Source organism: Dipodomys merriami, unplaced genomic scaffold (assembly GCF_024711535.1).
Source record: "Dipodomys merriami isolate MVZ:Mamm:240054 unplaced genomic scaffold, mDipMer1.0.p SCAF_4, whole genome shotgun sequence".
Taxonomy (NCBI): domain Eukaryota; kingdom Metazoa; phylum Chordata; class Mammalia; order Rodentia; family Heteromyidae; genus Dipodomys; species Dipodomys merriami.
In genome coordinates this window covers 48,950,132-48,965,562 of record NW_027205603.1, presented here as the reverse complement: position 1 = coordinate 48,965,562, position 15,431 = coordinate 48,950,132, and the positions used below count along the sequence as shown (strand labels likewise).

At 35.9% G+C, this 15,431-nt stretch overlaps 1 pseudogene; it reads left to right on the top strand.

The window, feature by feature from the left end:
- Positions 1-1,510: 1,510 nt before the first annotated feature.
- On the top strand, positions 1,511-9,757 carry LOC138806269 (large ribosomal subunit protein eL6-like; annotated as a pseudogene).
- Positions 9,758-15,431: the final 5,674 nt, after the last annotated feature.

The following is a 15,431-nucleotide window of genomic DNA, read 5'->3' as shown; positions in this document are numbered from 1 at the left end:
CATTGTTGCAACAGGTCCACCTGTATCCTTAAACAACTGGTTTTTCCCCATCTCCTCCACAAGTTATATTGACATCAAATATAGTGAAAGCAGGGGTTATACTGTGGGGGAGGGACATACAAAGCAACAAAGAGATAATCGTATAGATGCATTAGAAACACATGCATGAAAGAAAAAAACATTAAAATACATATCTAAGGGTTCATTTTCCTGACATCACATTATCTGACCTTATCTGCTTGACTCATACATATACTAGATATTGCAAATAAGGGAAACCATGGGACCTATGTTTCTTTGGGCCTGGCTTACTTCACTTAATATAATTTTTTCCAAGTTTTTCCATTTCCTAACAAATGGGACAATGTCATTCTTTCTGATGGAGGCATAGATGCAGGATTTATTTTTAAAAGAAGGATAAAACTTAATTTGGTAAAGAGGTATTGGAAAGTCAGCCACTTTCCTTCTTTCCCTCTGCAACTATGACTTAACAATTGTTTTCATAAAAACAAAAGTAAGTGTACTAAATGAATTTTTTTTTTGGTTGTGGGGCATGAACTCTGGGCCTGGGCACTGTCCCTCAACTCTTCAGCTCAAGACTAGTGCTCTACCACTTGAGCTACAGTGCCACTTCTGTTTTTTTTCTACTTATATGGTGCTGAGGAATCGAACCCAGGGCCTCATGCATGCAAGCCAAGCATTCTACCACTGAGCCACCTTCCTAGCCACTAAATGTATTTTTAACTTAAGATATTTTATACTCTGGATGGGTTTATCAGAACACAACTCCATTATAAGTCAAAAAGCATCTGTACTCAGTGGAATTCATAGATTATTCCATTGTAATGTTTTACTCATTTGCTTTTTTCCTTTTTATTTCAGTTCTAGGGCTTGAACTCAGGGCCTGGGCACTGTCCTTTAGCTTTTATGCTCAAGGCTGGCACTCTACCACTTGAGTCACAGTTCCACTTCCAGCCCCTTTCTGGCTAACTGAAGATAAGAATCTCATAGACTTTCCTGCCCAAGCAGACTTCAAACCAAGATCCTTAGATTTCAATCTTCTATGTAGCTAAAATTACAGGTGAGAGCCACCAGTGCTTTAAAAGCTATGGTGGGTTATTTGGAAATATCTGCTCATCATAACATACTAGGCATGTCTCAAGTGAAGCTGAAGACTGAACACACAAGACAAGCAATAATAATTTAGACAGTCTTATGGGGCTCTTTTAACAGAGTTCACTGGCAGGGTGAAGCCTTCCCTACAATCATAATTAATCCAAATGGAGACTAACAGATGGCCATGGGTGGTGCTCACCGTAACATGTTTTCCTCCTGGAGGACTAGGCCTGAAGGTTGATGCATGCTACTGGGACAAACACTTTTAGTCACACTGACTCATTGTGACACATGAAGGGAAGGGGGCTGTGTTTCCAACATTGGTCATTACTGCCCCACCCATGGATGTGGTGCCTCCCTTTGTCATTGTGGTACAGCAGTGTTACAAGTTTAAAGCTAAGTTTTACGTCAGCCAAGAGCAGATTTTTTATATGAGGTAATATCTTTCCATAACTAGGTCTTTTAATTTCATAAATTATCAAAAATATCTAGATTTTGGAAGCAAGGGGCTCTCATAAAATGAGCATTTTCAGGAACATAGTCCTCTTGTTCAATATTTACCATCTCTTCATAGCATCATGTTCTGATCCCTTGGAAAGGTGCCTCCAAGGTGACTTTGGACTCATCCAGACTCCCAGAATCTCTATGAATAACATGCACAGTTTTGCCTGCCATTCAGCAGCACTTATCTGACCATGTAGAGAGCCTCTTCACTGGCCCTTAGACAAGTTGTGCTAAGTGTGTGTGCTGCCTAGGTGACTCTACCTAGAAGTCACTGGTCTTGGGCTGCTCTGGCCTCTCTGCCTCCTGTCTCCAGTGTCACAGGTCATAATCACTAATTTTGTTAGTGTCTTTGGCACAGATCAAGCCCTGAGGATGGATGTTTCTGTTTAAGTAAAATGAACAAAAATTATAGCTTCTTTATTGATTTACAGTAAAAGATAATTTCTCATGTCACAATGTCATAATATTTGTACTCATTTTTGAATATTAGACTTCCATGGTCATAATTAGCAATATAAATAATTATTTAAAAATAACAGTAAATAGTTGGTCCTGGTGGTAATCTCAGTAATCTAAGTTCTAGGAAGGCTAAAGCAGGAGGATTGCAAGTTTGAGGCCAGTTTTGATACCTGGTGAGTTCCAGGTCAGTCTTACACAGCACAACAATAATAAATACAACAAAAGAACAAAAACAAAAAAGCACTGAGTGATCGGTACATATTTGACATGTTCCAGGTACTATGCTAAAGGTTTACATATATACTGGGGATATTTGTGAAAGTATTGCTTTAATGTATTTTTGTTAGCAAATAAAATTGTATTTATGACATATAAAACATGACATGTTAGATTCTATTTTTTGTTGATGAACAATGATTCCATGTATTTATGGAAAACAATGTTTTGTTTTGATGTATTTTTACATTGTGAAATCATTAAATCAATCCCTTTTTAAGGAATTACCACCTCCTATAATTCTTAGTGTGAAAATATTTAAAATCTACTCTGTTGGCAGTTTTGAAATAAAGAGTGTCTTGTTGTTTATCATGGTCACTGTTCTGTAGGATAGGTCACTAAAGATTTTTCCTCCTCTGTAACTGAAGTCTTGTAGCCTTTGATCAACATTATCTTTTTATCATTATTTCCTTTCCCCAAACCTTTGTTAAGCACAATTCTGTCTACTTCTATGAGCTTGCCTTTTCAGATTCCATTTACAAGTGAGATCATGTAATATTTTCTTTTTAAGTCTAACTTTTGTACATTGTCTATCTAAAGATAATTAACATATGCATTACCACACATATTTTTATTTTTTTATAAGGACAGTTAAAGCATTCAATACATTGTTGTTAACTGTCCTCACCATTTTGAACAATGGATCTCATTTATTCCTCCTATGTAACTGAAATTTGGTTTCTTCTGACAATTATTCATGTACATATTTCTTTTGTCTTCCTGAATGCCTGACCATTACCACAGGGATTTAGTAATGATTATAATTTGTTCTCTAGAGGGTTGCTATGAGAATGATTCTGACATTCAAAAATATCATCTGCTGCAAAATGATAATAGTTTTAAAAGCCTTAAAACATCTTGATAATGAATCTTTACATTTATTTTTCTCACACATTAGGATCTCAATTGCCCATATAAGCAAGTTAAAACAAATTCTTTGCTTTAAAAAGAGGAAGAATATAATACTAATAGAGGGCTAAGTGAAGGGCTAGATAAGTGAAGGTCATACCAAGGTTAGAAGGGAACTATGACCTCTGTTCACCATAAAAAGCTCTGGAAAGAGGTCAGACCTTGGGTGTCCTTTCCAGAATTTGGGAAGCAGTCACATGGTTGGTGACTCTGAAGTTTGTATCTACCCTTGAACTACATGATTGGTAGACAGGACTAAACATCTGGCTGGGATAGGAAGGAAGTATAAGGTAATGCTCAAGGATGGGTAGAGAGTAGGTCATCAGTACCAGGCCAGCTAGAAACTATAATAAGTGAGAACTGTGGTTTAGATCTACTTCTCTAAAAGTCATAGCCTATGCTTCAGCATTAGAATGTTCTTCTAAGCCTGAGGAAATTAAATATCTCCACTGTATAGCTACTATATGTCACTAAAATAGGCAAAATTTCACTGAATGGTCAGCTTGCTCTTTCAGGGTACTGAAAATTTCTTCCATATTTGTTATCATAACATTTCTCCATTCTAGTATAAATTCAACATACCTTATAACTCAAATTATTAGATTTTTCCATTGGCTACATGTAAGTCCTATTGCTTCTGATAGCCTTCAGGAATCACCTCTTTTCCTATCTGAAAAATGAGTCACAATCAGGCAATGGGATGAGTAACTTCTGGGAAGCTTTCCAGATTCAGTAAAAACATTCTAAGCCCATCAAGAGCATGTGAATTCTCCTTTACTATACTTTTACAGTGTGGGTAGCTCTGCTTTGTCTTGGTCATCTAGTTTATTTTCTGATTTTTGTCTCCCTCTTTGTGTTCATTAGTTTTTCATTGATGCAACAGAATAGCTGACAGAAAAGACTCAAACAAAGGAAAATTTATTTTATCTCTTAGTTTAAGGGGCTTTTCATCTATCATGACAAAGAAGGCATTGTGGAGCAGAGCGGCTCACCACATGAAGGCTAGGAAGCAGAGAGAAAGCAAACATGCCTGCACTAGTGGCCTCCATCTTTCTTCTCCTTTTATTCTTTCCAGGCTCTCAGCCTATTGGAGCAGGCTATGTACTCTCAGGCAAACCTTACTCTCTTTGTTAATCTTTTCTGGAAATGGTCCTCACAGGCACTCATCAAGTTGGCAGTCAAGATTAATCATCTCACTCTTTACTGTAAATGTAAGGTTTTGTGGTTTCTTGAAATCTGAATCTATACATTCTGATCATGTCCATGACAAATACTTCACAATACATTTTCTTTGAAAAGTCCCTTTTAGTCTTTCCCCCTACTATTTCTTTGATAAATCCTGTGGGGAAAGAAATTGGACCTTTTAAAATATAGAGTTACTGCTTTTCTGTCTTAATCTGGCTTATCCTATAATCTTGAAAACACAGATTCAAATAAGTACATCTATAGTTCACCAAAACTAAAAACATAATTTCTTTGATAAATAAAAAGGAGAAACTGGACTTTTATTGTAAAGAAAGGATACTTAGAGGTTAAGTGATGCTGTTCAGAAAAGCTGGTGCTTCACTGACAGCAGAAATATGCAAAGCGTTTAAAACCGTGTATCTGCTTTACTTGACACTGCTCTTAAATTTTTATCATTTGAACCTCAATAAATAAAACATGAGGCTTGCATTTAAGCCATTTACATAGTTCCTTGCTCTGAGGCAAATGTAGTCACTGAGGTTTTCTTCTTGTTCAAGTGAATTTCAGAGCCTAGGTTTTAAGACTAAGATGATAAATGGGATTCTTAGGCCGATGAGGGTAGAATCGGAAGTCACTGTTCCATTGCTTCTTTGGAATGGACTTGCCCCGGCTCCAGGCTAGTGCTTCACCTTACTAACCAGCAGGCCAGGGGCTGAAAGAGCTGATGTAGAGCATCTTCTAGCTTTTAACTTTGCTCATGATATTTTGAGATATTCTGAGATATTCTGCCATGCCTTGGTTTTATTCCTATTCTTGAATTTTTTTTTCTGATTTTTAAATTAATTTTATTGTAAAGATGATGTACAGAAAGATTACAGTTACACCATAAGGTAGTGAATACATTTCTTTGTTGGCTAAGGTAGAGACTCCCTATTTTTTTTCTTTTTTACCATGGACTAGCCTCAAATCATGAACACATTTGATGTCTCTTAAATGATTTACATCTCTAAATGCAGGCGTGAGCCATTTACCCTGGCCCTCTCAAATATATATCATTCTATTTTTTTTAATATATTCTGCAATGTTCTGGGTTTACTTTTTATCTTGAATCCCTGTCACCATCCCTATTTTTAGTGATTTTTTTTTTAATTTTATTTTATTTTATTTGAGAACATACTGTACAGAGGGGCTACAATTACATGGGCAGGATAATGCATACATTTCTTACCAAGCATTGCAGCCTCCTCCTTTGTTTACCCTTCACCTCCCTTCCCAGCCTCCCCCCTCCCCCCCCCACACCGACATTGTAAAGCTGGTTTTGACATGACATTTTGTGCTTCTCATTGTTGCAACAGGTCCACCTGAATCCTTAAGTTTGAATTTTTTTTTTCATTTTAGGTTACTTCCATGTTTTCTTTCCATCTTCATTACAGTTTCTTGTGGAACTAGAACATATCGCTATATAATAATAATCATGAGACTTGTTTTTCTTTTTAAAAACATGAGTAGAACCAAAAGCCTCTCTATTTGATGGCTTTGGTCCTAGAGCTAATCAGATATCCAAATAAATTTGTAAGTCATCACATATTAAAATCACTATTCCTACCACTGTCTCCTCTACCATTACTGCATTGAGCAGGACTATAGAAGGTACCATCTTTATTTGGACCCTTTGAATAGTCAGCCTCTATCAGTGTTTGACACTTGGTCTGTGCCTAGCACCTGTGGTTGGTGGTTGGAGACAGTTAAGTTGATTTTTAACATGGACTATTTAACCTCATAGTCTGTCTTATGGACTACTTTTCTTTTTTTCCTTTCTTTTTTCCCCCATATGGTTTGCTTTTATTAATGTTTATCCAGAAAGAATGCTTAGAAATTTTGAGAGAAACATTTCCCAAACAACCAAACAAACAATACAACCAAACAAACAATACAACAAAAAGAGAGCCCTAAGTCATTAGGGTTCTCTTTTTGTTGTATTGTTTGTTTTTTAACATGTGAGAGATTTATGAACAGGCCTGGGGAATCACTCATTGACATGTACAAGTACAGAAACAAGCTTTAGTGAAGCTGAGCTGCTAAAGATCACCATAAATATCTCATCTTATTTAGAGTGTTCAATGATCACTCATACCCAATCATCTGTAAGACAGTAATGGGGTCAGAATTGCTAGGAGTGGTTGTAAAAAGATCCAGGACACATCCAGGAGGTGATAACTCATGCTTGTAACCCCATGTACTTGGAAGGCTGAGAAAAAGGAGGATCATGATTTGAGGCAGCATGGGTAGAAAAGTTTGTGAGTTTTCTTTTTTAATATATTACTGAGATGCCTGAAGTCCCATACTACATGGAGGGTAAGATTAGGATTGTGGCAGTGTCAGGCCAACTTGGGCAGAAAGTATCTGAACTACTTCCTCTCCATGGAGAGAAGATGGTTGCAGTGATACAAAACTTCCCAGCAAGTATGGGAAGCCAAAAAGTAGGTAGACCAGAGGTTAGGTTCACAGTGGTAGAAAAGCAAAATCCTTTCCTACAATAAAAACCAGTGAAAAACAGGGCCAGAGTTCTAACTTAGTGGTATTGAGCCAGTCTAGCAAGCATAATACCCCAGATTCAAACTCCAGGAATATTAAAATATATATATATATATATATATATATAATAAATGAAGATAGAGGGCAGGATAATGATGATGTTAAAACTACAATCCTAGGTACATACCCAGACATAAGCCTTTTACGCACAGTGAAAATTCATATTAATGAATGAATTCATCCTGTTAATCTTTCAATTATACCCCCATTTTGACTGATTTGTTGATTTAATTTATAAACTCAACTTGATGAGTTTCAATACATTGAAACTAGGATGAGAGTCAATGTGAGGCTGGCTGAGATTACAGAGTATCTCTTCTTTTCTGGGAGGAGAGATAATAAACCTCTGATAGTGATCACCGTAAGTGAGCCTTTACAAGAATAACCTTGAAAGGAAAGCAAAGTGAAGTGGCTAACAATGCAACAAAAACATTAAAAAAATAGTTGAATAATTTATATTAGGTAGATTCCCTTCATATTTGAGATGGCTTTTTGTTTGTATATAATAAACTGTGGATGAACATAACCAGTCTAAAGAGTATAATTTCTGAGTTAAGAAGTTCCTTGTACCCAAATTTTATTTGTAGCTTCCACTAGATAACTGTTTAAAAGACGTAACATATCTTTTCTGTAGTAAGGAATACATATACTTGGCCTTCCATACTGGAGGTTCTCATACTGGAAGTGATCTCATGAAAAAACAGCATGCAAGATAAATATTCTTAGTTCTTTCTATTTTGCACTCACTTTTTCTCTAAGAAGGATAAATGAATCTCTTATGCGTGGATCATCTCTTACTGTTATACTTCAGAGACTGGATTATAACATTCCATTCAATTCTTGTTCTCCAAATTTTTATTAACCATAACCAAGTTTATATATTTATATTATCTACTGACTACTAGTTTTATTCTTGAATGATTCTTAGCCCAGAGAATTAGTGAGAAAAGTTTAATTAATAAGCATAACATCAAACTCACAATGCCCATATTACTACTAACCTATAAAAACAAACCTTTAACTTACCACTGAAATTTTGTTACTTTCATAACATTGTTATGATATTGTATACACAAAATATTCTGTATTAAACTTATTAAACTTATTATAACTAAATATATTTTCAGTAGTTAAACGTTGCAAATTTATTGATTGTAAAACAAAATTTTTTATTTGACATTCTCTGTAAGGTTTTAATTAACATTTTGTAGAACACATTATAATGTCTATTTCTGATTATTTGCATTATATGCTTTTATTCAGTCTATTCATCATTGGTAAAATTTGATGTTTGTTTGTGTGTGTGTGTGTGTGTTTGAGTGTGTGTAAATATGCGCGTGTTGATGCTATAAATTATCTAGCAGAGGTAGAGGATTGATAATTCATTTTTTTTGCATAAAATAGATAGTATTTCCATTTTCAGATTCTAGAAGTCTCATGTAGTCATGGATTGATTAGGGAGTTGTGACAAAATGCCATTACTAGGTTTCTCCTTATGACAAGTTGATTAGTCTGATAAGATATTTGTGAATAATTTAAAAATGTAGATATACATTTCCCATATTACAGGAGAAAACACTTGATTATATGCCAGATTCACCTAATAGTGGATGTCTTAAACATACACTGAGATGTCTTAATACTAGGGCTTATATTTTAGTACATTTTAGATATGGCTGTTTTAAGCATTCAGTGAAGCTCAACGCACCTTTCTTACCCTGGATAGTACCTTAACACCAGGAAGTAGGTGGGTGGGGTCAAGAGGAAAGGGCTAGACAAATGAAGAGAAGAGGAGAAAATGCAGACAAAAATTAAGGAGTGCGGGAAGGAGAGGGAAGGGAGAGATGGGAGAGAACGCTGCAAGGGATGACATTAATCAAAATATAATGTATTGGTCTTGCAAGATGGCGAGTGAGTGAAAAGGCTGAGAAGCAGGACACTAAGGAGAAGAAACCTGAAGCAAAGAAGGCTTATGCCGATGGCAAGGTGAAGAAGGCTACCCCTACGGCTAAAAAGCCCAAGAAAGGGAGGCCTCACTGCAGCCAAAGCCGGTCCTGGTCCGAGGAACTGGCAGATACTCCCGGTCTGCGATGCGCTCCAGAAAAGCCATGTATACAGAGGAAGTACTCGGCTGCTAAGTCCAAGGTTGAAAAGAAAAACAAGAAGGGTCTCGCGACTGTCACAAAACCAGTTGGTGGTAACAAGAACGGAAGAAGCCGGGTGGTTAAGCTTCGGGAAATGCCCAGATACTACCACGGAGGATGTGCCTGGCAGCTGCTGAGCCATGGCAAGAAGCCCTTCAGAGAGCACAGCGAAGGCTGCGGCCCAGCATCGCTCCAGGGACCGTCCTCCTCACCCCCTGCGCCCCACAGAGGCAAGGGAGTGGTCGTCTTGAGGCAGCTGCGCAGAACACACCAGAAGTTTGTTATTGCCACCTCCACAGAAATCGGTATCAGCAAGGTGAAAATCCCCAAACACCTCACCAACGATTGCTTCAAGAAGCAGCAGCTGCAGAAGCTCAGACACCAGGAGGACGAGATCTTGGACACACAGAAAAGAGAAATACGAGGTTACAGAGCAGCGTAAGGCTGATCAGAAAGCTGTGGACTCACAAATTCTACCCCAAATCAAAGCTATTCCTCAGCTCCAAGGCTACGTGAGATCTCTTTTTGCCTTAATAAATGGAATTTATCCTTTCAAAATAGTGTTTTAAACTTGCCGAGAGCCTAATTGAGTCATTTATACATTAAAAAATAGAATGTATTCATAAACTGCTTTGTTACATGTCAACTCCTGAGTACAACTACTTAAAGGTAAAAGAATGAACAAATAAATCAGGAACTAAAAATATAAAATCCTTTATTTGAGTGAAAAGGGGTTACTGAAATAGCAAAAGGAAAAAAAAGTATTTTCCATGACAAAAATTTCAATCATGTATTGTTTGATTCCTTGCTTATTTGTATTTGCTAAATACACGTTTTTGCTTTGTGGTTGCTATGAGTTTTACAAAATAATCTTTTGATGATAACAAACTATTTTGAAATGATAGCAGTTGATCAAGATCACAAGGATAAGAACAAAATCAAAGGAGTAAGGTGAGATATAAGAAAAATCTGATATTGTTCTGGCTTACTGATAAGATATCTGAGGATGTTACTATTAATTGGATCAAGTTTGTATGTATTGTTTTTCCTTTGACATGAAAAGACATTGTTTCATACTGATAGGATTATAACCAAAGGATTATTTTCTTCAAGTATAAAAATTTTCAAGTTTATATTGTCATAACTTTTATTTTTTTAGCATATTTTTACTTTATCACAATATAACAAAAATAAATCAAATTGATGTGAGTACCTTTTTGGGAAAAACTTCCAGGTTCATAATTTTTTTGTTAAACAGGTTATTAAATTACAACAAAAAAGAAATCTGTCCTTATATTATAAATTGTTTTTCAAATATTTTCTGAAAGTCTCAAAGTGAAGATTTTTCGCTATCTTATCTCTCACTCTCAATTTTGCTACATTAGGCTATTTTCATTTTGTGGGACACATAATGGCTACCTAAACTCCCAATTGCAATGTAAACTTCTCTTCTATCAGAATCTAGTGTCAGTTCATCCTTGACTTCTCTGACTGTTTTATAACAACATGTCATCTTTAATTTACATCTTTTATCTCAACATGAAATTATTGACTTGTCAATGTAATTATTGGATTAAAGTTCTTTCCCAAGGCTATCTAATCCATAATTTGTGATTTTCTTCATTTATTTTCACATCCCTATCCATAGCACAGTTTCAGGCACCTAACAGACACAGAATGAATATTCATTGAATTGAATTGAATTGAATTTATTAGGAGCCATATCACGATGGAACTTTATTTGTCCTAATTTAAAATCTAATGAAATTTCTTGTTCATGCCATTTCCTTTTTATTTCAGTGTGGTGTTTATGACTAGTACTAACATGGACAAGAGGATCTTTTACTATCACATAAAAAATTCTTTATGACAGTAAGCTGTTTGCTGCTTTCAATTATGTATGAGTTATAAGGAAAAGGTACTGGCTTGTCAGTAAGCTGAGAAATTTAATGTGTCTATTCAAAGTTCTACAACTTAAATTTCTTATTTATCCCCATAGATAGGTATAAGACTCTCTTTGGAAAAGTAGATAGATAGATATGTATAAAGATACAAATATAGATGTATAGTCTGTTTTTTTTCCTGTGTCAACAATGCTCACTGCATGAAGAATAAATTAAGTCAAGTATTCTATGCAAAAGGAATTATATTGTTCAAATATTTAGAATCAGTTTCTAGCTGATTTTACTTGGGTCCTTACTTTTAAGTATTAATTATGCCATGATGACTGGAAAGTGTGTGTGTGAGTGTGTGTGTGAGTGTGTGTGTGTGTGTGTGTGTGTGTGTGTGTGTGTGTGTGTGTGTGTGTGTGTGTGTGTATGCTGACATTTACCTTGAACTCCAAGTTGCTATGTCAACTTTCTTCTTAGTGAGCTTATCCACTGAAATGTCTAAAAGGAATCTCTAACTTTACATGTCTAAACATGACATCTTGATTTCTATCCACAAATTTCTTTCTTCCCTCATCTTTTATATTTTAGTATATGCCACCATTGAGCTGATCTGGGGAATGTATATATTCCAGACTCTTTTCTCTTTCTTAACACTCATATTCGAGCTGCAACCTTATCACTTTCAATACATACCTTTGTCTTACCTCTTCATTCTATTCCCTGAATCAATTCTCAACTCATATCAAGTTAAGCTATTTTTATCACTGATCTGGCCTTTGTGTTTACTCTTGGCTCTGGGTAGTAACTAGATAATCAGATCCTTTATCTCAATATCAGTAACTTTCCAATTCATACATCATAAATGCCATCCCCCTTCAAGATACAGGATTGCTATTTTCCACAATCATTTTTAAAAAATTTCATTTTCTGCTTTCTTCACAGTCCTAATTCATTAGAATCCAGTTTACTTGCCTTCTTGCTAAAGAAAGTTCAGATCAGGATCTTTGGAATTTCTATTTCTACTGACTGGACCAGACTGCTTCCTTTCTCTGGTGCAACTGCTCTCAGCTCTTACAGGCTTCATGTCACAAGTCACCTCTCCAGAACAAAGCCTAACTTTGTGGTAGGATTTCAAAATAACATGTCTTTGTTTCTGCTCCTCTACCATAGTTATTTTATATTCAAAGTACTTGGAACTACATAACATTTTATTACATGACAGATTAAGCTAAACCAACTCCAACAAAAGAAACCTCAGTGGAGTAATATGCCTTTATTATGTGTAGTTACTTTTAAGGTCTGAAAAGTGTAGGATAATAAGGGAACCTTTAGGGCCTGTCTGAATGGTTCTTATTGGGAGCACCACTAACCACATAGACAAGTCATTGGCAAGTGAAAAATGGGAAGTGCACACATGGTACTGGAATCGTAGACATACTATCAGACAAAAGCAATTCTGTAAATCTTTGACCCTAATGAAATAAATCATTGTTATGTACTCATCCATTATTCGGTGTAGCTTATTATGAAGTTTGCAACTTTTGGGTGTGGCTTTTACTTTATTTTTGCCTTCAAATTTCTTCCCATTTTCCATGTCTCCTACTGAGAACATGAAGTATTTATTACATTTAAAGACTTTTTCCATATGAAACACAAATTAATTATATCAACATGTTTATTTGAGTGCATCCTGTTAAGAAAAAGTCATGGTTTCTGAAATTAAACAAGGAATTTTAAAAAAACTGAAGAAGAAAGAAAAAAAAGTATAAATCCTCTAATATGCTCATGAATCTGAAGTCATCAAAATCAAAGGGTAGGGGAAGTTAGGTCATCATTGTTTAATGAGTGAAGATTTTCAATTTTGCAAGATGAAAGAGTTCTGGAGATAGATGGTGACAATTACATAATAACTAGCATTTTTTTTAGTGCCTCAGAACTGTAGTTAAGAATGGTTAAAATGTAAACTTTGTCATTCATATTTTCTACAGAAAAAAAACCCAGAAACACCAAACCCAAGAGATTGTCTTTTTTTAAAGAAGTCTCAAGTAAGTCAATGAGTATCTTTGGCAGTTGCTGGATAAGCCTAGAGCTTATCACCCAATGTATGGGTGAGAGATCCGGTGACAAAGAGACCATTGTGGTCACTGTGGTCAGTTCTGCCGGGCCAATATTGTGATGATCAGAAGCCATAGCCTTGACCCAAAAGTAAAGGTGTCTGCAAAGTCAGCTGGACTCAGCTGACTATGTCTTCATAAAATGACTCAGCAAAATGTACTTGGAAGTCAGCTCTTCTCTGTTCAGTAAGAAGAGAATGCTGAGCACTTCCCAGTAAGAGATGCTGGTAACTTTGGTGGAATTCTGAGAGGCTGAAATTGTGCATTTGACCCTGGAGAGGCCTTGGATTTCCTCCTCATGTTTTCTAGCTTGTGTCTGTAAGTTCACCAAGAACTGTGATGGTTAAAGTTGGGTCTATTAATGAATGTGGACAACCTGAGGAAAGAACTGCATTAGTCTTTGGTTTCTTTGTTTGCTTTGATCTATTAAACAACAGTTAGGCCCAAAGAAAGGACTTTGCAAAGCACTTCAGATAAGAGGATTATTGATTATCCCCATAACTAGACAAGAAAGCAGACAAGCTTGAGGGAAACAATACCATGCATGGGGAATTAAGATTATGATGGCACAATTATGAATAGTCAGATGGTCAAGTTCCATCAGATTTATAGGGATGCCTATGAATATGTTTGTTTGTTTGTCTATTTTTTTGTGTAAACTCAGGGCCTGGGTGCTGTCCTTGAGCTTTTTAGCTTAAGGGTAGCATCCTACCATTTGAGCTACTGTTCCACTTTTGGCTTTGTGGCATTTCAAATCAGATAAGAGTCTCACAAGCTTTCCTGCCTGAGCTGGTTTTGAACTGAGTTAATCATATTTAGCAGCCTGAGTAGCCTGATTACATGTGTAAGCCTTTGGTGCTTGTCTAAATCTTCATTTTGAAAAATAATTCCAGGTGGTTTTTATGGAAACCTTGACATAAGATTAAAAGGGTAAACCTATCAGCTTAAACATAATATTCAGCATTAGGATCTACTACTGGTAACTAAGGTAACAAGAACACCAAAGATTTGGGTCTTTGTTAAGCTCTACTCCTGAGATACATGAGCTGTGTTTAAAAGCTGAAATGGCAGTGGATCAGTAAAACAGTAACTTATCTCACTTAGATCCCTAAATCGAGGATCCTGATTTTTCACTGCCAGTGATTAGCCTAATCTTAACAAACACTTTGAGTATCATTGAAACAGTATTTTTAATTGTCCTGTTTCTTGCCCCTGCATTTGATAAAAACATAATTTTTAATTAAGTGGTTAACAAGTGTCCAAAGCAATTCAGTCCTAGACAAATCTAGGGCTGAATCTGAAATTTTTGTGATGCTCTGGGACTAGCATCTAGAGTCCTTCTAGAGAGGAATTTTCATAGTCTACTATAGATAAATGAGCTGATGTTCAGGGATGTTAACCAACTTGCCCAAGATCACATAGCTAGTGATTGATAAAAGAATTACTGAGAATCAATGGACAGACATTATTTTGCTATTCTAGCTGGAGCATTAGCATCTGCATGCTAATTTCCTCATTTTATAAATGGAAATAATACATCCCTAGTGATTATTATTATTGCTTTTTGTCATTCTGTGGGACTTGAACTCTGGGCCTGGGTGCTGTCCCTCAGCTCTTCAGCTCTTGAGCCACAGTGCTACTTCCTGTTTTCTGAGTGGTTTTTTGGAGATAAGAGTCTCAGGGACTTTCCTGCCCAGGCTGGCTTTGAACCATAGTCCTCAGATCTTAGCCTCCTGAGTAGCTAGTAAATAGGCTTACCTATTTATTTTTGCCTTAGCTCTTTTGTAGGTAGGATATGGCATTTATTGCCCAGTGGGAGGGCTTGAACTACAATCTTTCTTCTAAGTCCTCTGCATAGCTGGGATGACAAGTATAATAATATAATAATGTCTATGTATAAATATCATGTATATATCATAATTATACATATATCATATATAGTCTCTCTCTCTCTCTATATATATATGTATATATTTCACACACAGAGAGATCCATTTCCCATGGTCCACTGGCTCTGATTCTTTGGAAACAGAATAGTATACTAGCATAAATCATTTAGACATTATTTCAGTGTTTATTTTCATGCTTTTTCTCTAGTGTTGACCCTTGGTTTATGAATAGTACATGGTACATAATTATCATTTTTTGAGTACCCACTAAATTGGAGACATTTATCTCATGAAATTCACCCTTTTAGAAATTTTACCAGTATAGTTTGAATAATGCATTTTCTCTTC